At 42.7% G+C, this 24,817-nt stretch overlaps 1 long non-coding RNA gene across 5 annotated transcripts in view; it reads right to left on the bottom strand.

Moving 5' to 3' along the window:
* Positions 1-24,817, bottom strand: part of LOC102402992 — a 39,100-nt gene that overhangs the window by 13,150 nt on the left and 1,133 nt on the right. For 3 of the 5 annotated variants that reach the window (XR_006545047.2, XR_006545046.2, XR_328945.4), the window contains exon 2: positions 22,062-22,101. This is a non-coding gene — a long non-coding RNA (uncharacterized LOC102402992). Of the gene's footprint in view, positions 1-11,071; positions 11,131-21,897; positions 22,102-24,817 lie in introns of those variants that run through there. The other 2 variants (XR_003103704.3, XR_006545048.2) reach the window with 2 other exon arrangements.

Consider the following 24,817-nt stretch of genomic DNA (forward strand, 5'->3'; position numbering starts at 1 on the left):
GGAAAACAGTCCAGGAAATAGATTGGAAGAGTCAGATTTAGAGAGCCATGAGTGGGACAATGCAGTAATATATAACAGCTACCTACTGCTGCTACAAACCAGACAAAAATATAGTGCCTTAGGAAAAAAAAGAGTAACTTTATGGTGGAGAAACCTGGAAAACACTCCTTTAACCAAGTGTCAAGGTTAACATCATCAGTGTTGTCAAGCGGATCTCATGATAAAAACAACTCACTTCTGCAGTATTTTAAAGAATCCATAGCCCCAGTCTAATCATGGGAAAAAAAAAATCAGACAAATCCAAATTGAGATACCATCTACAAAACTCCCAACTAGTACCCCCTCTAAATCTCAAGTCATGAAAACTAGGAAGACTGAGAAACTGTCACAGATTGGAGGCGACTAAGGAAATACATTAACACAACGAATTTTGGAGTCTTGTTTTGAACCCTAGAGTAGAAAAGGCTATTAGTGGAAAAACTTGCAAGATCTACATGATATCAACAGTTCTGTTCATAGTAATATGCCAAAGTTGGTGTCAGTTTTCACAAATGTACCACAATAATATATAAGATGGTAATATTAGGGGAAATTGAAGCTAGGTGACAGGCATATTACCTTTTCAACTCTTTCAAAAATTTGTAATTGTTCCAGAATAAAAAGGCTATTTCAAAAATGGAATGTGTTCAAACAACAACCATTCATTTAGGGCACAATTGCGTGGGTAGGCCGTTTAGGCTGGGTTCAGCTTAGTGGTTTTTCTAGTATTGGCTGGATTCAGTCATGCATACAGTCCACTATAGCTAAAGAAGGCAGCTCTGCCTCTAGGGCTTCTCTCTCTTTGGGCCAAGGCATCTTGGTTCTGTTCCATCTAATCTCCCATTCTCCAGCACCATAGCCTGAGTTTGTCTTCATGGCATCTTGGCAGGTGTCCACGACAGAATACACAAAACTTCTTGAGACCTAGAGTTGAAAGTGGCATGCCATCAACTCCACCTTGTTTTAATGGCTAAAGCAGGTAATAGGGCCAGCCTAGATCCATAGGAGAAGAAATAGACATTAGCTCTTGATTAGGAGCTGCCCCAGCATAGTGCAAATGCATTAATTCCTGTCATTTCTACAACCCGTCTTACATGTGGTGTCATTTCATCTCATGCTTCTTGATCCTTAAAGCACTTATCTATGGTCAAGAAAAGTTCAGTGAAACAGTTTCTTGTCATTTGTTTGCAGCTATTGGTAAATGGAGTCTCGGAGTGGGGAGGTCCAGCATTAGCAATTCTCATTAGGACTCCTGGCATAAGCAGAAGAACACAGACATTGCAGACATAAATCTGAATCCCAGCTCTTCCACCTATGACTCTGTCATCTTTGCCAAATTTTACCTCTCTGCAACTCAGTGTCCTCCTTTAAAATATGGGGATAAGAGTAACAATGGTAAAGTGTTGTGATAAGGATAAACTTTATATAACGCAGTGTCTGGCCCCACCTACATCCCTCTTTTCAGCATGGGCTTGACTGTAGGTGAGGAAAACATCAGATGCAGTTCTCATTGAAGAATTTTCAAGCACAGACACATCACAGCTCTGCCAGAAAGGGCAACTCAGAGCAGCTTCTGGTTCTGCCAGGTCTCTTGAAAAACCAGATCATCCTCTGTAGAGTTTGAATTGAACAATAGTTAACTAGATACTCACACCCATTTGAGAGGGGCTACCATTCTTGCTTTATGGAGAATGAGGAATGCAGAGCTTGTCACATTGCTATGAAGTGAGAGAAGGCTATGGAGGCTTAGAATCAGGCTGTTGGACCCCAAGCCCAAGCTGGCAACTACAGTTATTGTCTCCACCCCAGCTATGTGATTCTTCATCACCCAGCCGCCGCCTAACTACAGGCTCTGTTCCAAACATAGTAGAGTCCTTGATGAAGACTGGGGTGCCCCAGGGACAAACTCTGAGCAGCATTTGGTCACTTCAAGGTTCTACATTAAAAACTCCAAATACTCTTCACTTTCCCCAGTGGAACTATTACCAACATTGTTATTCCAACACCCCTTCCCCCCAAGAACTACATTTGTTTAGAAGCAAACACTAGGGACTAAGATAATGAGACTTTGAAATTACCAACATGATTCAACCCCAAAGCTCAAATGGAAGCATTTGCAGCTTCCCATCCACCCCCACTGATGTCAGTGTCTCTCTGTCACCACTGAGGAACCAGGAGAGGTGTAAAGATGCAAAACCCTACACTTGCAGAGCTGAGAAAGGAGCTAGTCCACTGCGTGGCTGGCCCAATGCTTTCATTGCACAGATGCAAAAAAGTAAGCCGAGGGAGACCAAGGGACTTGTCCACAAGGCTAACTGGAAACATGAGAAATCCAAAGTGTTTCTCTGCCCAGGATTGCCTGTGACAAGGACATTATGAGGCAATAAGACACAAAGTGTTATTTTGCAAAAGAGAGGCTGGGTGGGCAGATCAAGGGCTTGCAGAGGATCTGGGCAGAGCTGGGAATAAGACTGCTGATGCATTAAATAGATTCATCTGACTCAGTTCAGTTCAGTTCAGTTCAGTCTTTCAGTCGTGTTCGACTCTTTGCGACCCCATGAATCACACCACGCCAGGCCTCCCTGTCCATCACCAATTCCCAGAGTTCACTCAGACTCAATGTCCATCGAGTCAGTGATGCCATCCAGCCATCTCATCCTCTGTCGTCCCCTTCTCCTCCTGCCCCCAATCCCTCCCAGCATCAGAGTCTTTTCCAATGAGTCAACTCTTCGCATGAGGTGGCCAAAGTACTGGAATTTCAGCTTTAGCATCATTCTTTCCAAAGAACACCCAGGGCTGATCTCCTTCAGAATGGACTGGTTGGATCACCACAGTTCAAAAGCATCAATTCTTCGGTGCTCAGCTTTCTTCACAGTCCAACTCTCACATCCATACATGACCACTGGAAAAACCATAGCCTTGACTAGACGGACCTTTGTTGGCAAAGTAATATCTCTGCTTTTGAATATGCTATCTAGGTTGGTCATAACTTTCCTTCCAAGGAGTAAACGTCTTTTAATTTCATGGCTGCAGTCACCATCTGCAATGATTTTGGAGCCCCAAAAAATAAAGTCTGACACTGTTTCCACTGTTTCCCCATCTATTTCCCATGAAGTGATGGGACAGGATGCCATGATCTTCCTTTTCTGAATGTTGAGCTTTAAGCCAACTTTTTCATTCTCCTCTTTCACTTTCTTCAAGAGGCTTTTTAGTTCCTCTTCACTTTCTGCCATAAGGGTGGTGTCATTTGCATATCTGAGGTTATTGATATTTCTCCTGGCAATCTTGATTCCAGAAGAGTCTATACATGGACATCACCAGACAGTCAACACCAAAATCAGATTGATTATATTCTTTGCAGCCAAAGATGGAGAAGCTCTATACAGTCAGCAAAAACAAGACTGGGAGCTGACTGTGGCTCAGATCATGAACTCCTTATTGCCAAATTCAGACTTAAATTGAAGAAAGTATGACCTAAATCAAATCCCTTATGATTATACAGTGGGAGGGAGAAATAGATTTAAGGGACTAGATCTGATAGAGTGCCTAATGAACTATGGACAATGTCACAAACACATTGTACAGGAGGGATCAAGACCATCCCCATGGAAAAGAAATGCAAAAAAGCAAAATGGCTGTCTGGGGAAGCCTTACAAATAGCTGTGAAAAGAAGAGAAGTGAAAAGCAAAGGAGAAAAGGAAAGATATAAGCATATGAATGCAGAGTTCCAAAGAATAGCAAGAAGAGTGATTCCTCAGCAATCAATGCAAAGAAATAGAGGAAAACAACAGAATGGGAAAGACTAGAGATCTCTTCAAGAAAATTAGAGATACCAAGGGAATATTTCATGCAAAGATAGGCTCGATAAAGGACAGAAATGGAATGGACCTAATAGAAGCAGAAGATATTAAGAAGAGGTGGCAAGAATACACAGAAGAACTGTACAAAAAAGATCTTCATGACCCAGATAATCACAATGGTGTGGATCACTCACCTAGAGCCAGACATCCTAGAATGTGAAGTCAAGTAGGCCTTAGAAAGCATCACTACGAACAAAGCTAGTGGAGGTGATGGCATTCCATTTGAGCTATTTCAAATCCTGAAAGATGATGCTGTGAAAGTGCTGCACTCAATATGCCAGCAAATTTGGAAAACTCAGCAGTGGCCACAGGACTGGAAAAAGTCAGTTTTCATTCCAATCCCAAAGAAAGGCAATGCCAAACAATGTTCAAACTACCGCACAATTGCACTCATCTCACATTCTAGTAAAGTAATGCTCAAAATTCTCCAAGCCAGGCTTCAGCAATATGTGAACGATGAACTTCCACATGTTCAAGCTGGTTTTAGAAACGGCAGAGGAACCAGAGATCAAATTGCCAACATCCACTGGATCATCAAAAAAGCAAGAGTTTCAGAAAAACATCTATTTCTGCTTTATTGACTATGCCAAAGCCTTTGACTGTGTGGATCACAAGAAACTGTGGAAAATTCTGAAAGAGATGGGAATACCAGACCACCTGACCTGCCTCTTGAGAAACCTGTATGCAGGTCAGGAAGCAACAGTTAGAACTGGACATGGAACAGACTGGACTGGAAAAGGAGTACATCAAGGCTGTATATTGTCATCTGACTCCTGATCCATCAAATAGACAAGACCATGTCTTGTCTTGACTTCAACTTGTAACTTGTCTTTAGGTAAATCAGGACTTCTCTGAACCTTAGTTTTCTCATCTGTGAAACAGGGATAAATATGATCATACCACAGAGCCACTGAAGGAATTAAAATGAAAGAATAGGGACTTCCCTGGTGGTCCAGTGGTTAAATCTACCTGCCAATGCAGGGGACACGGGTTTGATCATTGGCCCTAGAAGATTCCTCATGCTGCAGGGCAACTAAACCTGTGTGCACAAATACTGAAGTCCTAGAGACCGTGCTTGGCAACAGGAGAAGCCACCACAGTGAGAAGCTGGGGCACTGCAACTAGAGAGTAGCCCCCACTTGCCACAGCTAGAGAAAGCTCATCCATAGCAACAAAGAGCCAGCACAGGCCTAAGTAAATAAATAAAAGAATGGCAGTTGTGCTCCCTGATACTTACTCAATGCAGCTGCAAACTTATGTGCACACGAAAGCCTGCACACAGATGTTTATAGCAGCTTTGTTCATAATCGTATAAACATGGAAGCAACCAAGATGTCATTATGTAGGTGGATGGATAAATAGAGTGTGGGACCTCCAGATAATGGGTATTATTCAGTACTAAAGAGAAATGGGCTAAGAATCCATGAAAAGATATGGCAGAAACTTAAATGTCTATTACTAAGTGGAGAAAACTAACCTGAAAGGGCTACATACTGTAGGACCCCAACTATGTGACATTCTGGATCAAACAAAACAATGAGGATAGCAAAAATATCAGAGTTGTGGGGTAAGGGGTTGGGAGGGGGAGGATGAATAGATGGAACACAGAGAATTTTTAGAGCTGTGAAAATATTCTGCATGAGACCACAATGATGGATATATGTCATTACACATCCATCCAAACCATAGAAAGTACAACACCAAGAGTGAGTCCCAAGGTAAAGTACAGACTTTGGGTTTGTATGCACCAGTGTGGTATGCATCAGTGTAGGTTAATCCTTGGTAGAGATGTACCATTCTGGGGAGTGCCGTTGATAATGAGGGAGGCCGTGTCTGAGTGGGGGCAGGGAGTATATGGAAAGTGCAGGCGTCTTCCTTACAATTAGGCAGGGAGCCTAAAACTGCTCTAAAAACTCTCTGTAATTAAAAAATAATAATAATAATAAAATGAAATAATGGTGCATTGAGCTCTTGATGCAGAATTTAACGTGGGACACATGCTACATGAGTGACAGCTGGTTATATGATCATTTTAGTTCCAAACCCCAAATTTTTACAAAGTATTACTGAGTAATGGAATATGACTCAGTCATAAAAGAATGAATGAATGCCATAAAAAGAATGAAATAATGCCATTTGCAGCAACATGGATGGACCTAGAGATTAGAAATGACCTAACATTTCTACTAAGTGAAGAAAGACAAATATCATATGATATCACTTTCATGGGGAGTTAAAAAAAAAAGGAGAGAGAGACAGCAATATAAATAAACTTATATATGAAACAGAAACAGATCCAAAGACATAGAAAACAAACTTATGGCTACCAAAGGGGGCAGGGGCGTGGAGGATAAATTAGGAGTTGGGAATTAACATATATGCACTATTATATATAATAGATAACCAACAAGGACGTATTGTATTGCACTGAGAACCATACTCAATATTTTGTAATTAAGCTAAAAGGGGGAAAAAAGCTGAAAAACACTAAATAGATACATGTAAAACTAAATCACTTTGCTTTGTATTTGAAACTAACACAACATTGCAAACCAATTATACTTCAACAAAAATAAAATTTTAAAATGTTTTGCCTTATCTGGAGTTTTAAAAAGGTTTTGATGGGCTCCCTGGTCTCCATTCAATTCTTTTCCTCTTTCTTTTTCCAGGGTAATTTAAAGTGTCAGTTTCAAGACACTGAACTTTTGTTTGAGCTCTGATGTAATATCCAGATGATTTATTCACAGAAGCTAATCTGCTCACTCAGGCACCTTGTTTTATGGTCCAAACTCTTTCCATCTCATTCAACTCAGCTCTAGTCAGTTCCCTAGGGACAATGTCTAAACACTGCTCTCTGAGACAGAGATCCCTACTTTGATCCTGAGCAGCAGAAAAGCACTAGATTTTGTTTTGTCTTGTCTTGTTTTGTTTTGTTGATCCTACACGGCCTAAAGGAACACAATTCACAATCCATGTTGAAAGGCCTTACGTCTGGGTGCGTCCTAGTCTGTGTTCCCAGTGGACCCTGGGTCCCCCTTTCTCCTGATCTATCTCTACACATTAGATAAGTTCTGCAGTCCTATCTCTCAAAAATTCTCACCAGTCAACACATTTCACAGCAAGAGGCTTTGTAGTGAAAACCTTTGACCTCAGAATTTTATCTTATCCCCTTCCTGGGTCATCCAAGACATTTCTACCAATCCCATAGAGTACAGGTGAGGCTAAGCAAATATTTGTTGAAAGAAAGAATGACTAAATATTAACAGCTAACATTTATTGAGTATTTATGATGTGCTAGGCAGTAGAAACACATTATATGCAGAATCTGATTTATTTCTTCTAAGAATACTATAAGGTAAGTACTGATACAATCCCCATTTTAAAGACAAGAGAACTGAGGCTCAGAAAATTTTAGTTCAGATTTACAGAGCAGGGACAGCAGGATTTGAACCCAGGGGCTTCTTTTCTCTAACCACTCATGGTTAGAACCACTCTCTGCCCACTTCATGGGTTATGAATATGAGAATACACAAGTAAATGGATAATTGATAGGAATGTCCCAATTCTTTCTTCAGACCTTGGCCCTCAAAAGCCTATGTGTGGGTCTGTTGATCTTCCCTGATATCCTATTTCAGTTCAGTTCAGTCGCTCAGTCATGTCCGACTCCTTGCGACCCCATGAATCGCAGCACACCAGGCTTCCCTGTCCATCACCAACTCCCGGAGTTCACTCAGACTCACGTCCATTGAGTCAGTGATGCCATCCAGCCATCTCATCCTCTGTCGTCCCCTTCTCCTCCTGCCCCCAATCCCTCCCAGCATCAGAGTTTTTTCAATGAATCAACTCTTCGCATGAGGTGGCCAAAGTACTGAAGTTTCAGCTTTAGCATCATTCCTTCCAAAGAAATCCCAGGGCTGATCTCCTTCAGAATGGACTGGTTGCATCTCCTTGCAGTCCAAGGGACTCTCAAGAGTCTTCTCCAACACCACAGTTCAAAAGCATCAATTCTTCGGCACTCAGCCTTCTTCACAGTCCAACTCTCACATCCATACATGACCACAGGAAAAACCATAGCCTTGACTAGACGGACCTTTGTTGGCAAAGTAATGTCTCTGCTTTTGAATATGCTATCTAGGTTGGTCATAACTTTCCTTCCAAGGAGTAAGCGTCTTTTAATTTCATGGCTGCAGTCACCATCTGCAATGATTTTGGAGCCCAGAAAAATAAAGTCTGACACTGTTTCCACTGTTTCCCCATCTATTTCCCATGAAGTGATGGGACAGGATGCCATGATCTTCCTTTTCTGAATGTTGAGTTTACGCCAATTTTTCACTCTCCTCTTTCACTTTCATCAAGAGGCTTTTTAGTTCCTCTTCACTTTCTGCCATAAGGGTGGTGTCATCTGCATATCTGAGGTTATTGATATTTCTTCTGGCAATCTTGATTCCAGCTTGTGCTTCTTTCAGCCCAGCGTTTCTCATGATGTACTCTGCATAGAAGTTAAATAAGCAGGGTGACAATATACAGCCTTGACGTACTCCTTTTCCTATTTGGAACAAGTCCGTTGTTCTATGTCCAGTTCTAACTGTTTTTCCTGACCTGCATACAGGTTTCTCAAGAGGCAGGTCAGGTGGTCTGGTATTCCCATCTCTTTCAGAATTTTCCACAGTTTGTTGTGATCCACACAGTCAAAGGGTTTGACATAGTCAATAAAGCAGAAATAGATATTTTTCTGGAACTCTCTTGCTTTTTTGATGATCCAGTGGATGTTGGCAATTTGGTCTCAGGTTCCTCTGCCTTTTCTAAAACCAGCTTGAACATATGGAAGTTCACATTTCACATATTGCTGAAGCCTGGCTTGGAGAATTTTGAACATTACTTTACTTATCCTATTTCAACTGATTTAATTGATATCTTTCAGGAAGCCAAGGTTGGCTCATCTGTTTTCAATGAAAATTCAGCCTTTTTTTTTTTGTCAGGAAATCTACCACAAAAGAATGGATACACATATAGGTATCGCTGAGACCCTTTGCTGTTCACCTGAAACTATTACAGTATTGTTAACTGGCTATAACCTAATACAAAATAAAAGAAGAAAAAAATTCAGAAGAAAAAAAAATAGACCACATTTTCCCAGTGACTTAATCATGACTTTTGCTCTCCAGTTTTTTTATAATGCATATTGTATTTATTTATCTGGCTGCATTGTTGCACCATGTGGGATCTTCATTGCTGTGTGCAGAGTCTTTAGTTACAGAATGCAAACACTTAGTTGCAGCCTATGGGATCTAGTTCCCTGACCAGGGATGGAACCCAGTCCCCTTGTACAGAGAGTCTTAGCCACTGGGTCCCCAGAGAAGTCTCTTTTGCTCTCCAATTTGAAAGTCTCCATTCTGCCCTCTTCACACTGCCTGAGTTTGAATCTCTGCTTCATTGCTTACTAACTGTTTGATCCTAGGCTGATGATTGAACCTCCTCATGCTGCAGTCACCTCTTCTGCAAGGTGGAAACAAGAATGATGATATGCCTCTGATGGGGTTGCTGTGAGGTCTAAGTGCTGAGTACATGTCAGTACTTGGAAGAAAGTCTAAAGATGGAGCTCTCCACCCTTTCAGTGTGTCTCTGGAATTACATTTATAACCTCATCTGGAGACAAGGGCCAAATACTCTTTGTGAATGAGGGAGTGGACCAAATGGGCCTCCTGCTTCCTCCTCCGACTCCCCAGCCTAGGTTCCCTGTTGAGATATCACAGAGAAATAAAATATTCCCCATGTGTGCATGCTAAGTTGCTTCAATTGTGTGCAACTCTGCAATTCTATGGACTGTAGCCAACCAGGCTTCTCCCTGTCCATGGGATTCTCCATGCAACAATCCTGGACTTGATTGCCATGTCCTTCTCTAAGGGATCTTCCTGACCCAGGGATCAAACCCACATCTCCTGTCTCCTGCATTGGCAAGTGGGTTCTCTACCACTAGTACCGCCTAGGAAGCCCCCAAATATTCCCCAGGTAAATCAAACTAAAACAAAACATTTGAAGACTCTTAACCTCCCCGAGTTCACTAAGGCTTCTCCAATCGCAGCATTTTCCATCTTAAGTGCCATCACACATGCCTCCAGCAGCTCTGATTGTCACCTGCAGTGTGTGGATTTTTTCCTTGCACTGTCCAATGTAGCCATTATTCACAGGGGAGCAGGCCTCTCTATTCTGATAAGGCGTAAAATATGAGCTACAGAGTAATAGTCCAGCCATATGTCCTTCTGCCTTATCTGCAAATCCCCTTGTCAGCTGTTTTATTGAGGCTGTTCAGGACACTTGATTCTCCTATCCTCACCAGAAAATGCCCTCATTCTGTCTTTCTTGGGCTCCTGCAGGAAAATGCACCAATAATGTAATATCTGCTTTTTTTTAATTGGCATATCAATTAAGACATGCTACCATTGTTTGTATAATTATTAGATTTGTCCCCACTGTTAATCAAAGAAATGCAGATTCAGGCAAAGCTTTTCTTAGAATGATAATACACCCAGTGCTGACCCTGTTATATATATTGAGGGCAGTCTAAATCACTGCAACATCTTCTCCGGGCTAGTACTTTAGCAATAGACATCAAGGGCCTTCAATGCCTCTGACTCAATAATTTCACTTCTGAGACTCTATGCTAAGGAAATAATCCTAAACACAGAAAAAAATCTTTGTGCCCCAAGATGTTCATGTCAGTGTTATTTACCATAGCAAAAGCAATGAAACCACATACACACTTAAAAAAAAAGGAAATGGTTATATGAGCTACTTTATAATGACCTCATAGAATACTTTGTAGCCATTTAAAATGATACTTTCAATTAAGTTGACAATTTTTGTAATATCACGTGAAATGGGGGAAAAGGCAGAATACAAATGTACATATATTGTTGTTTTTCAGTTGCTCAGTTGTGTCCAACTCTTTGTGACACCATGGACTGCAGCACACCAAGCTTCCCTGTCCTTCACCATCTCCCAGAGCTTGCTCAAACTCATGTCCATTGAGTCTGTGATGTCATCCAGCTATCTCATCTTCTGTCATCCCCTTCTCCTCCTGCCTTCAATCTTTCCCAGTATCAGGGTCTTTTCCAATGAGTCAGTTCTTCACATCAGGTAGCCAAAGTATTGGAGCTTCAGCTTCATCATCAGTCCTTCCAATGAATATTCAGGATTGATTTCCTTTAGGATTGACTGGTGTGATCTTTTGCTTAAAAGAAAGATGAGAAAATATAAAGACACTAATGAATGAATGCTGTCACAGTAATGGTTCAGAGTGCTGTGAGAGTGGATAAGTGTTCAGATTTAGACTGGAGGATCAGGGAAGCCTCTCAGAGAATCTAGAAGTTAGCCAGGGAAAAGGACTACTCAAAGAAGAGGAAACAGCACGTGCAGAGGTTCTGAGTCAGGAAAAACACAACAAATAGACGTTTTTGAGGCGCTGGCTACTGGGTGCTAACAACGTATCAAAGTCTTTGTTTTAGATTTGCTCTCCTGTCCAGAACCAGGAGCTAAAATTTCCTTGTATGTAATAAGGATTAATGTCATCTGCTGAAAGTGAAAATCACTCAGTCGTGTCTAACTCTTTGCGACCCTATGGACTGTATAGTCCATGGAATTCTCCAGGCCAGAATACTGGAGTGGGCAGCCTTTCCCTTCTCCAGGGGATCTTCCCAACCCAGGTCTCCCTCATTGCAGGAGGATTCTTTACCAGCTGAGCAATCAGGGAAGCCCATCTGCTGAAAAGACACTGGCAACTCAGTCTGAGCTTGGCATGTCATGGGGAAAGGAGCAGTAACAGCACTTGCCACCTGCAGTTGTCATGGGGCTGAGGATTCCTTCACTTAAGCCCTTAAAATAGGGCTGGCAAATGGCCAACAAGCACATGAAAAGATGCTCAATATTACTCGCCATCAGGGAAATGCAAATCAAAACCACAGTGAGACACCATTTCACACCAACTAACATGACTATAATAAAAAAAAAAAGACAGATAACAACAAGGGTTGGTGAGAATATGGAGAAATCAGAACCCTCATACACTGCTGGTGGGGGCACTGGGGGGAGGGGGACGGGGCAAGTTGTGTCCTACTCTTTGTGACCACATGGACTGTAGCCCACCAGGCTCCTCTGTCCATGGGATTTCCCAGGCAAGAATATTGGAGTGGGTTGCCATATCCTGACCCAGGGATTGGACCCTGGCCTCCTGCATTGCAGGCAGATTCTTTACTGACTGAACCATTGCAGCTCAGCACACTGCCAGTAGGAATAAAAAATGGTGCAGCCACTTGGGAAAACAATTTGCAATTTCCTCAAATGGTTAAACATAGAGTTACCATATAACCCAGCATTCCCACCCCCAAGAGAAATGAAAACCTACATCTACACAAAAATGTGCAGAGGAATGTTCATGGCAACATTACTCACAATAGGAAGAAGTGGAAACAACCCAAATGTCCATCAACAACCCAATGGATGAAGAGATAACAGAGATGTGATATATCCATACCATGGAATAGTATTCATTAATAAAAATAAATTAATTAAATAGAAATGTAATATCAATAAATGCCACGACATGAATCTTGAAAACATTATGCTAAATGAAAGAGGCTGTCACAGAGGACCACATGTAGTCTGATACGATGAACACGAAATGGCAAAAATATACAAACCCATGGAGATAGAAAGAGTACTTGATGCTCAAGACTGGAGTGTTGATGGGAAATGGAGAGTAATTGCCAACAGGTATAGGGTTGCTTTTGAGGGTGATAAAAATGTTCTAGAGTTGATTGTGGTGATAGCTGCATAACTCTGAATATAGGAAAAAAAACACTGAACCATGCACTTTTTTTTTTTTTTTTTTTTTTTTTTTTTTTTTTTGCTGCTATCTCACAGCTTGCAGGATCTTAGTTCCCTGACCAGGGACTGAACCTGCACTGTCGGCAGTGAATGGGCTTTAACCACTGGACCACCAGCGAATTCCTTGAACCATGCACTTTAAATAGATGAATTGTATGATATGTGATTTTTATCTCAATAAAGTTGTTATAAAAAATAGGGTCAGACCAATGGGCACCTAGTGGGTGCTTAATGTTGGCTAATATCATCACTATTCAATAAATATCTCTTTTCTCTGGATGAAACTTTTCCTTATAATGACAACTGTGAATCAACCAGGAAATTTTCTGAATCGGGGTCATAAATTCAAAGGCTTACAAAAAACATGCAGAAGACAGAAAAAGGTCATAAAGTGAAGGTGCCCAGTATAAAGGAGTGGTGGAGACTGAGTCAAAATGGAAAGCTGATTGCTTCTCACCTCCATCCACATGGGAATCTAGGCCCCAAATTACCAGAGCTGACTTTTCAAGGGAAGGCAGACTTTCAGATTTTTATGTGAACCCTATTGACTTCTAAGTACTGGCATGCATACCTGCGTGCTCAGTTATGTGCAACTCTTTATGACCCCATGGCCTGTAGCCCACAAGGCTGCTCTGTCCATGGGATTTCCCAAGCAAGAATTCTGGAGTGGGTTGCCATTTCCTCCTCCAGGAGATCTTCTCCACCCAGGGATCAAGCCCACATCTCCTTCAACTCCTGCATTGGCAGGTGGATTCTTTACCACTGAGCCACCTGGGAAGCCCAAGTATCGGCACCTACATTAAAATGTTATAAACACTGAGAAGGTCAAAACTTACACTTGAGCCAACATAGCAGCAGGAAAATTTCAGTCTTCAAGTTGCTTTGTTGTCTCTGCTCACAGTACGTTAGTATGATTCCCAAAATTGTCCCCTGTCCACTTCCCTCCTCCTAAACTCTGGTTTATTACTCACTTCCTCTGCCAAAACCTATCCAGGCTAAAGAGACAGAAGAATTCATACATAAATAGTTTCTAAACACTCTGGTAGATGCCAACGTTAGAGTACAGTAGCATAGAGAGGGATTGGGGGCACATAGCTTTTGATTCCTAATCCAATTAGAGAATCCTACAACAGAGTTTTTATTCAAAGACCAAATTTAATGTACAATCCTATCTCTCCAGTAGGGCTTCCCTGGTGGCTCAGATGGTAAAGAGTCTTCCTGCAATGCAGGAGACCAGGGTTTGATCCCTGGGTCGGGAAGATCCATCCCCTGGAGCAGGAAACCCACTCCAGTATTCTTGCCTGGAGAATCCCATGGACAGAGGAGCCTGGTGGGCTACAGTCCATGGGATCGCAGAGTCGGACACGACTGAGCTACTAACAATTGCGTCTCCAGTGAAGCCGGTTTTCATCAATTTCCAGCACAACATTCAGATATACTGGCCAAAACTCCAATATGTTCTTATTTAGTGTTTAATCCTTTAGAGCATTACAGTTAATTATTTCAGTTTTATGGCACACTGGAGGGCAACAAGCATCCAAGCAGGATGCCTTCTGCCTCTCCTCTCACCCAGTCAGCCCAGGGAGGTGTCAATATAATTATTTAAGGAGTTGAAAGGTAAAGGGCAAGGAAGAGGAAGGGAATTGAGCCCGCAATTATGCACTAATGCTTCGACAGAGAAGCAGATGGCACGCCTTGCATAAATTATTATTTATCCATGGAATTCCCCTCTGCCTATTACCAATTCCACCCTTTTAAAAAATTCTTTGTTGGGCCTGTGAAGTCCCCTGGCCAGTGTCCAATGTCAACTGCCTCCCCCACATCCCTCCCGGTAGAGACGCAGCGAGGGTGAGAATTCCAAGATGGCCACAGGTGGGCCGCAAGAGTTTCTGAGGGCATTGATGTTGAGGTCACAGGGAGGAGTCCACTTTAATTTGCAGGCTGGAGGCAAGGTGCAGTGACTGCCTGGATGTACAAGCAGAAAGTGACGAGCAGGGTTGCCCAGCCTCTGCTTCAGCCTCAATAATAAGACTACGTTCCCTGGTGGTCTAGTGGTTACAATTCAGTGCTTTCTCTGCTGTGACCCAGGTTCAATCCCTGGTCAGGAAAGGGAGATCCCCCAAGCCGTGCAGCATGGCAATAATAATAATAATAAGACCTACTACATATAGACACCTACCAAAATGCCAGCTCAGGCAACATAGCTTGGAAATTACTATGCATGCCCTCATAGAACCCTTGCATCAGCCCCCAAGGCAAGCAAGAGCACTTCATTGTGGAGAAAAAAAAAAAAAAAAAATGAAGAAACTGGAAGCTGTGAGATAAAAAATTCTGCTAATCCTAAAAACAAGACACCTTTTTTAAAGACTATATAGCTGCATTTTTCTTCTTCCTTTTTTTTTAGCTTGTACAGAGTTATAAAAATCATCTCTACCTTTTCAACTATATATTTTTTTAATTCTTATATTTTTCTGAAGAGAACAAGACTTTTAATCCATGTAATTAAACTCAAAAAAAAAAAAAAGAAAGAAAACAGTTCTTAATTCCAGAATACTAAAATGAAAACAAAATCCCCAAGACAGTAATGATACCCAAAACACCTATGGTTTTTTAAGACAGCTGGTATTCTCAGCTAACCTTCAGGACAACTCTGGGGGGGTTACGCTTGTTACGATTTCCTACAGATGGGGGCACTGAGGCTCTGTTCATTGAAGTCATTTCTCAAAGCCTGCAAACCCACAGTCAGCGTGATGTTTGAACCTGGACTTACAGGGATTCCCAGGACAGCCACAGTGTAGTCTCTCCTCTGTATACCACCACCGCCCTCACCCCCTCACCAACACAAAAATCTACTTCCCAAACATACTTATTAGCTGTCTCCCGACATTTTTCAGCAGAGAGAAAACTAAGCCTCTTGGAGGGCAAAGATTGTCCATTTCTCTGTGTCCACTGTCTTGACACTCATGTTCTTCTTGCCTCCTTGGCAATTATACACCAGGATATAATGGGTATATATAAAAGGGTGTACATATGTAAGGGTAGCCATGAGAAGCCAAGTGCTCAATTTGATCTCACTAGCATTTCCCAGAGAAAACTGGCCCTGGCCAGCAGCAGCAGAGACATGGCAAGCACTGGGCATCAGGGCTGACTGAGGCTTGTGGTGGAACAGATGAAGCCAAGACTGTGACATCAAAAGGATTTGGATGCTGAACGCCACCTCTACCACTCACTGTGTGAGTTTGAGCAAGTCCCTCCGAGGCGTTAATTTTCCCCATTCGTAAAATGGAATATTAATCTGACCTCATAGGATTACTGTGGAGACATAATGAGATAATGCAGTGACTTTCTAACATTTTTAATACATAGTTAGAGATGCAGATGGAGTCAGCAGTCATGAAATTAAAAGACATTTGATCCTTGTAAGGAAAGCTATGGCATACCTAGACAGCGTATTAAAAGGCAGAGACATCACTTTGCCGATAAACATCTATATAGTCAAATCTATGGTTTTTCCAGTAGTCATGTATGGATTTGAGAGTTGGACCATAAAGAAGGCTGAGTGCCAAAGAATTGATGCTTCCAAATTGTGGTGCTGGAAAGACTCTTCAGAGTCCCTTGGACTGCTAGAAGATCAAACCAGTCAATCCTAAAGGAAATCAACCCTGAATATTCATTAGAAGGACTGATGCTGAAGCTGAAGCTCCAATACTTTGCAACCTGATGTGAAGACCCAACTCACTAGAAAAGACCCTGGTGCTGGGAAATATTGAAGGCAAAAGGATAAGGGGGTGGCAGAAGATGAGATAGTTAGATAGTGTCACCAACTCAATGAACATAAATCTGAGTAAGCTCCAGGAGATAGTGAAGGACAGGGGAACCTGGCGCACTGGAGTCCATGGGGTCGCAGAGCATCAGACACGTTAGTGACTGAACAACAACAAAAGAGATGCAGTGCATTTCATATCATAACCAAGTTCGTACAGAGAGAAGGGGGAACTCATAAAACCATACTTGGTAATATTCTTTGATAGCTTGGATACTTTCTATGCTAGTCCACGTTTGTGAACTACCACACCACTACCAGTTAAGTTGACTTCATATCCAGTGAAGGATCTTAACTTTTCCCTGTGAAAAGCCAGACACAATAAGCTTCTCCCTGCCCAGCACCAATAACCATGTTCGCACACCTCCTTTCTTCTGCTGGATTCTGGTAAGAATTTCCTTTGGGTTTGATTATAGAATTGTGAGGAAAGGGACCTGCAGGGGGCGCTGTTTTAAGCGGTTGTGAATTCTGGTTTTGTTTTTATTTTACCCTTTTTGTTTGTTGGTCATTGAGTCCAGTTCTGCTTATCTGGATGGCTTCTGTCTTCATCCTCCTCCTCAACCATCTCCAGGCTTCAACTATCCTCAAGGAATGTGAACAAGACCCACCCATCGGTGGAACTGAAGCAAGGAGGAATTCTCAGATGGCTCTCTTTGGATTAAAACTGGGCTGGGCTGCATATGTCTTCCTCTTGGGAGCTCCCTCTGATAGCACTCATTCAATAAACATTTACAGGACTTCCCTGATGGTCCAGGGATTAAGACTCCATGCTCCCAAATGCAAGGGGCCCAGGTTCAATTACTGGCTGAGGAACTAGATCCCATATGCTTCAGCTAAGACCTGGTTCAGGCAAACAGAAAAATAAAAACAATAACTTGTACATGACTGTTCATAACAGCACTATGAGTAACAGCCAAAAAAATGCACCAGGCAGTGTGCTAGGCCCTGGAGACCACAGACTCTGCAAATGGCAACGCGGAGGCTTTCTTGGTGGGTGCCAATGTGAATATGACACAGTCCCTCCTAACCCCAGAAATTTCTGGGCCTGGAATCACAAAAATCCATAAATGCAGTAAACTGTTAGATTTCTTACCACAAAGGCATGGACAGTTAAGACTCTCAAGGGGAACTTCCTTGGTGGCTCAGTGATAAAGAATCTGCCTGCCAGTGCAGGAGACATGAGTTCGATCCCTGGTCCGGGAAGATCTCACATGCCAAGGAGCCCACACACCACAACTAGAGAGTGTCCCATGCAACTAGAGAAAAGCCTATGGCGCAACAAAGACCCAGCATAACCAAAAAATAAACAAATAAAATAAAAAGTCTTTCAGTGGAAGGGGAAATATTATCAGAAGAGGAACATTCTTTAGGTGGCTTATGAACATGTAAAAGCAGAGATCTCAGACAGGCAGACTGAGTGCTGAATCTATCCCACAAACAGGTTTCGCTTCTATATATAATCTTCCCTGGTGGCTCAGCTGGTAAAGAATCTGCTTGCAAGGCAGGAGACCCCAGTTCGATTCCTGTGTCGGGAGGAAGCCCTAGAGAAGGGCATGACAACCCACTCCAGTATTCTTGCCTGGAGAATCCCCATGGACAGAGGAGCTTGGCGAGCTACAGTCCATGGGGTTGCAAAGAGTCGGATGCGACTGAGCAACTAAGCATAGCACAGCATAATTTTTAAACTGAGTTGCCAGCATTTGATATTCCACCTTCCCTGAAATTCCACCTTCCCTGAAAAATTGGAAGTGTTGGCACCAATGGGCCCATATTGAAGGACAACAACCCACAGATGCCGAGTAGCAACTGCAGCTGCATATGGACAAATGTTCTCCCGTCTGTCGCAGCCCTCACCACTCCCTTCAGGCTTCTTCATCTACATTCCCTGTTGGGGCCCTGGAAGCATTCTAGTTTGCACCCCTTGATCTAAAACATGATGAAGGAAACGTGTATTCGAAGTTGGAAAGAGCTTTCAATCAGGGTGTCAGTCTATGCTCTAAAGGAATAGTTTTGTTCACCAGGGCAAGAAAATAGATGTAGATTTCAGCAGAAGCTTTGTTCAGCCAGGAATTCACTCTGGGGTTGGCAGGCCCACACTGATGATCAGTTACTAGACAGTATATGAATTCAGTCAAAGGAGGATAATTCTAACAGAATGTCTGGATTTGTGTTAATTAAGAACCATGCATAATTCGACCTTGCAGATCTTCCAGAATTTTGCTGTTTCTGGATGAAGGGATCTATGAAATAGCTTAGAGTTGGAATAGTCAGTCAGTCTTACAGCAGATGGAGACAGGCGAGGGGTGAGTTAGTCATCAAACATTATGTAATCTCTCTGGGAGAAGAGACACCCCCTCCAGTTCTCATCTGTCCAATGTCACACGTGTACTCATCCACCATTTTTCAGGCTTGATGAGGTGATAGAGGCGAGAAATGTCATGGAACTCTCTGGGAAGCACTATGACATACTAATACATTAAACTTAAAATAACTCAATCCATAATTTTCTGTGAAAATTCTAACAATTGCTAGCATTTACTGACCATAGGCCAAGCATTAGTGTGCATGTGTGTGTGTGTTCAATAGAGTCTGACTCTTTGTGACCCCATGGACTATAGCCTGCCAGGCTCCTCTGTCCATAGAAATTTCCAGGAAAAGATATTAGAGTGGGTTGCCATTTCCTACTCCAGTCCAAGTACCAGGTTCTGTATCAAATGCATTATCTCATTTAATCTTTATAATATCCTCAATAAGAAAGATGCTATCCTATGTACAATAGCCAAGACATGGAAGCAGCCTAGATATTCATTGACAGATGAATGGATAAATAAGTCATGGTACATATATACAATGGAATATTACTTAGCCATTAAAAGGAATGAATGTGAGTCAACTGTAGTGAGGTGGATGAACTGAGAGCTTGTTACAGACTGAAGTCAGAAAGAGAAAAACAAATACTGTATACTAATGCATATATATGGAATCTAAAAAAAAATAGCTGATGAACTTATTTACAGAGAAGAAATGGAGACACAGGCATAGAGAACTGACTTGTGGACACAGCAGGGTAAGGAGAGGTTAGAACAAATTGAGAAAGTAGCATTGACATACATACGTTATCATGTGTAATACAGATAACTATTGGGAAGTTGCTGCATGGCACAGGGAGGCCGGCCTGGCCCTCTGTGACATCTAGAGGGGTGGAATGGGGAGGAGGAGGCTTGAGAGGGAGGGGGTATATATACAATTATGACTAATTCTCATTGATGTACAGCAGAGACCACCACAATATTGCAAACCAATTATCCTCCAATTAAAAAGAGAGAGAGAGAGACTATGAGGACAGTAGTCCCGCTTTACAGATGAGAAAAGTAGTGAGATTCAGAGAAGTCATGGGATTTGCCGGATTTAGCAATGAATGAATCAGTGCACAAGGTTAAATGGAAGGGGACCCTCAGAACCATTTGCAATCCACTGCAAGCCAAGTCTAGGAGCGACCTGTAGTGGGTAGAGGATAAAGAAGAGTCAACGGTGGAAATGGAAGAAGCAGCTGGATATGTTAATGTCAGGAGAAGTAGTCACACTGGGATTCTCACTCTGACATATCAGGGCTGACACTGTTCTGTTGGGGGGCTGTCCTGGGCACTGTTGGACATTTAGCAGCATCCCTGACCTCTACCCAGTGTATGCTAGTAGGAACACTCCTTGGTAACAACCCCTGAACGTCTCTGCTGCTGCTGCTGCTGCTGCTGCTGCTGCTAAGTCACTTCAGTCGTGTCCAACTCTGTGCGACCCCATAGACGGCAGCCCACCAGGCTCCCCCGTCCCTGGGATTTTCCAGGCAAGAACACTGGAGTGGGTTGCCATTTCCTTCTCCATTGCATGAAAGTGAAAAGTGAAAGTGAAGTTGCCCAGTCGTGTTCGACTCTAGCGACCCCATGGAGGAGCCTGAACATCTCTAGGCATTTTCAAATGTCCCCTGAGGGCAAAATTACCTTCAGTCAAAAACCACTGATTACCAAAGAAGCAATCATCTTCTAAAGCCATCAGTTTCCCTGGCAGCAGCAAAGTTAAGAAAATGGGAAAGGGCCGAGGTGATCCAAGGGCACTAGGTACCTTCAAGAAATTCCCTTCTGTCACAAATCCATTTAAAAGTAGTCACAGAAGGAACAGAATTTAAAAATACGAGCAACCAAGGGTGAGCTATTCGCACAAAGTCCAAAAGCCTTGGTTTGGGATCTCCACAAGCCTGTCCAAGGAATAGTCTCCCATGCCCCTGGCTTCCAAATGAAGGTCAAAGATTGAAAAGTAGAAGTTTCTACCCAGTGAGTCTCCATTTCAGTCATCTCCCCACCTCCAACCCAGCTAGGGTCCATCCTAGAGACAGATGCTGCCCAAAAGGACCATGGCGAAGACAGGCCAAGTGAGCAAAAGTGTGGAAACTTCTGAGGTTGGCTTGGGTTTGGCACTTACGGAACAATAAACCAAGCCTTTGAAGAGGCTAAACAAAGGAACCATTTGTCTATTCTAGCAGCTACAAAGCGAGGCAAGATTACAGCGAAGGACTAAGGAGCAAAAGAAGAATGCCAAGCTGGAGAGGAGACCAGGGTTTACCGAGTCCAACTCAGACCCTCTGCCAGGATCTAAGGTCCATGGGTAAGACAGGCAACTGAACGTACTTAACGCGACAGAGAAAACATAGGCTCTAGAGCTTTATGTTAAAAACACTTGCTGATTTTTTTTTTTCTTTCTCAGCTTCTTTAATGTATGCAGTATGCTAGAAGCAAGAGTGGGGGGAGAGAAACAACATTCAAAAACATGCATTTTTAAAAAGGCACAAAGCTTTTCTTCACTGCTTTTTTTGATATCATTCCTATGAATTAATGATGCTGGATTTTATTTGCTTGTCTGTTGGAGAGCTTTCCTGTACTTCTCTCATTGGGAAAAAGGTTGGCATTAAAATGCTCGTCAGACTTTCCCTTCTTTTAACATTCCCTGGCTAGCTTGGTTTTAATCTAACAGTCCTTTCCAAATGATCTTTCTGCTGGAGCTATGTATGTATTTATCATTCTCCCCTGACCCTTTCCCTGACAGTCCTCAATGACTTGAAGGGTTTTTCTTTCTTTCTTTTTTAAAGTCAGTTACTTATTGATTTTGGCCACACAGCATGTGGGATCTTAGTTCCCCAAATCAGGCACTGAACCCAGGCCCCCTGCATTGGACACACAGAGTCCTAACCACTGGACTGCCAGGGAAGTCCCTAAAAGGGTTTTGAAATAGCATCCCAATCACCTTTGAGGGGCTTTCTGTCTCATCTCCAGGTTGCAGCTAGCTTTTTGATCAGCCACATCCAGTTTCTTTCCACTGCTCTTGTCTATCGAAGATCCATAGGAAAGTTTCTCAGGGTGGGCTGGAGGGGGAGAGATATTCAAAGAAGGGGAGGAGACTGGTGTTACCTTATACAAGTCACGCATTCTGAATCTCACCATCCTGTGCCTGCAAAGAAAGGAGAAAGTGTGGTCAAATTGCTCATTCTTTGTGTACTTCATTTTTCCTATAAAACTGACACATGATTGTCATTGTAAGAATATGCAGAGATCGAATCACTTCCAATTATACCATCCTGAAGGAAACAAAAACAAAAACATGTTTCGTGCAGTGACACAATGTTCTCTTCCATGAGGCAATCATTCTGGACCTGGAGTCCCTACCCTGTGGGTGAAAACACAGCTGCCGTTTGGGCGATCTGTCTCTTCTTAGAAACCCAGCAGCACCCCAGAAAGGAAGGAGACGCTCAGCTTGGGAGCGTCCTTAGACCAGCAAACCAGAAATGTTCATTTAATAGACACCTTGCACCGACTTCCAAAAGGAAGTAGAAAGACCGAGGCTGTCCCTTAAAAACTTTTCTTAAAAGACAAATATCATCAGCTATTTCCGGGTGATCAGGATCAGAAACTCTTTATGTTTTATTCTAAGTTCTGTTATTTTTCTATTTATAACCTTTATTTTACAGTAACATGCATCTCTTGGGTCATCTCGAAAGATATTATTAGTTTTAAATTCCCTTGCCATTTCTCAACCCAGCAAATGTCTCTTCTAGGTCAAATGGCTCTTTAAAATTACTAAAAGAAAGATAGAGAAGTCCCTTAAGACAAGCCTTGCTGAGACATGGCTTTCCATTTCTTCGGCTGTGAAATGGGATGGCCCCTACCTTATTTGGAAGCACAAAACTCCAGGCTGCTTCTTGAAAATAACACCACAGTTGATATTACTAGCCTGGGAGAGAAGGCTGAGTCCTGAACCCACCAACAGCATCTCTGTTTGGGGTTCACATCGCCTACACATGGCTGGCATGGTTTGGTAGTCAGACCTTAAGACAGGTATAACAGCCATCTTTAGCAACTTTCAGAAACTACCATCTGAGGTCAAACTAGACCTACTTTTATTGTTGTTGCTTGATTTATTGGTTTTGAATTTGTGTGTGTGTGTGTGTGTGTGTGTTTCTTGCCACAGTAGAGAGCAGTCATTCAGGCTCCATTCAGTCATTCAGATTCCTAGGAAAACAGCCCAAGAGACCTCTTCCAGGAAGGAGTTCCTGCTGTCACGTTTCCTGAGGATCTATCTAGGTGATCAGACACTGTCAAGCATCCTTCTGGTCACAGAGGCCTATCTGAAATATTCACACTCATTAAACATGCTATGTAAATTTCCTGCACATTTACTTCCACCTTTATCATTCAGTTGTTTTGATATGAAAGCTTTTTATTAAAATGATCCTTTACACTTTTTTCCCAGTGGAATCCCAAATGCCCCCCCCTTCATCGTTATGAAAACATCTGGCTCTTCACCAATTTTTTTTTTCATTTAAATAAAGTCGTAAGCAAAACTAACTCCTCACCTTTCCCTTTGCCTCCACTTCCCCAATAAATCTAAAGTCTTTCTCTAAAACTTGGTGGCTAGATGATTGGTTTCCACGGTGTGTGGTCTAATGCGTGTTTTGCTGCTTTAGAATTTTGCTGGAATTTTTTTCATGTGTATACTTGTTAATTATTTCACCGTTTCCCATAAATGGAATCAGCTTTCTATAGGGTGATGTTCGTTGTCTGTAAGTGCCTGCATGCTCAGTTGCTCAGTCATGTCCGACTCTGCGACCCCATGGATGATAACCTGCCAGGCTCCTCTGTCCATTGGATTTCTTCAGGCAAGAATACTAGAATGGGTTGCCATTGCTGCCTTCAGGGGATCTTCCCTACTCAGGGATCGAACCTGCGTCTCCTGCGTCTCCCGCATTGGCAAGCAGATTCTTCACCACTTAGCCACCTAGGAAGCCTGCCCGTGTAGCTATGGGTTAATTTTCACCACCGCTTATGCAGTTGGACAGCCGCCTCTGAACCACTTTTCTCTCCAGTGATTCCTCTTCTTTCCACCTCTCTGCAGTTGGCCTGAAGGAATCATAAAACGGCGGCTGGAAACTCATTTTAAGGAACCTCCCCTTCCTCAGCCCGGTGCTCCCGGACGCCCCTGCCCCCACCCGACCCGCCCGCCCTCAGCCGGCATCCGGACGCAGCGACCTAGGCTGCCAGTAGAGGGCACACTTACTTTAACTTTCGCAAACCTGGGGCGCGGGTGCAGCTCTGGGAGGGGGCAGGGAAAGACGCTTTGCAGCAAAACCCTGGCTAGGGATTGGCCACTTGCGCTTGCGGCAAAGACCTGGAGGCTGGAGGAATTTACAGTCCTTAAAACCGACTTGTGCCTTGTGCCTGATTTGGAGGAAGCTACTACTCTTAACAATCGAACGCCGAGCAGCAAACTCAACGGGTAATAATTTATCTCAAACACAAGCATGACATAGGCGAGCCCTCCCCGTCCCGAATTTTTTTCACTTTTGGAAGGAGGGGGAAGGGGCGTGGAAAAGTTTACTTATAACGCCCTTGGATGGGGGACCGGGGCTGGGATAGAGCCTCTGTATAATGCAGAATAGTAAATCCCGAGGGGATATGCATTATATGTTAAATATAGATTCATTGAGGGAGTGAACAAATCATGTGTCGTGTTGGGCAAAATTCTAGGTCGACGTGAACATGAAAGGTATATAGATGTACGTGGATTCTATTATACATACACACTTCACTATGGTATTCAGGAAAAAATTTAAGAGTCAGTGAACTAGGAAATCAATGCCTGAAATTCGGCCAATTTTTAATTGGCTCAA

This window comes from Bubalus bubalis, chromosome 15 (assembly GCF_019923935.1).
Source record: "Bubalus bubalis isolate 160015118507 breed Murrah chromosome 15, NDDB_SH_1, whole genome shotgun sequence".
In the NCBI taxonomy this organism is placed as follows: Eukaryota; Metazoa; Chordata; class Mammalia; order Artiodactyla; family Bovidae; genus Bubalus; species Bubalus bubalis.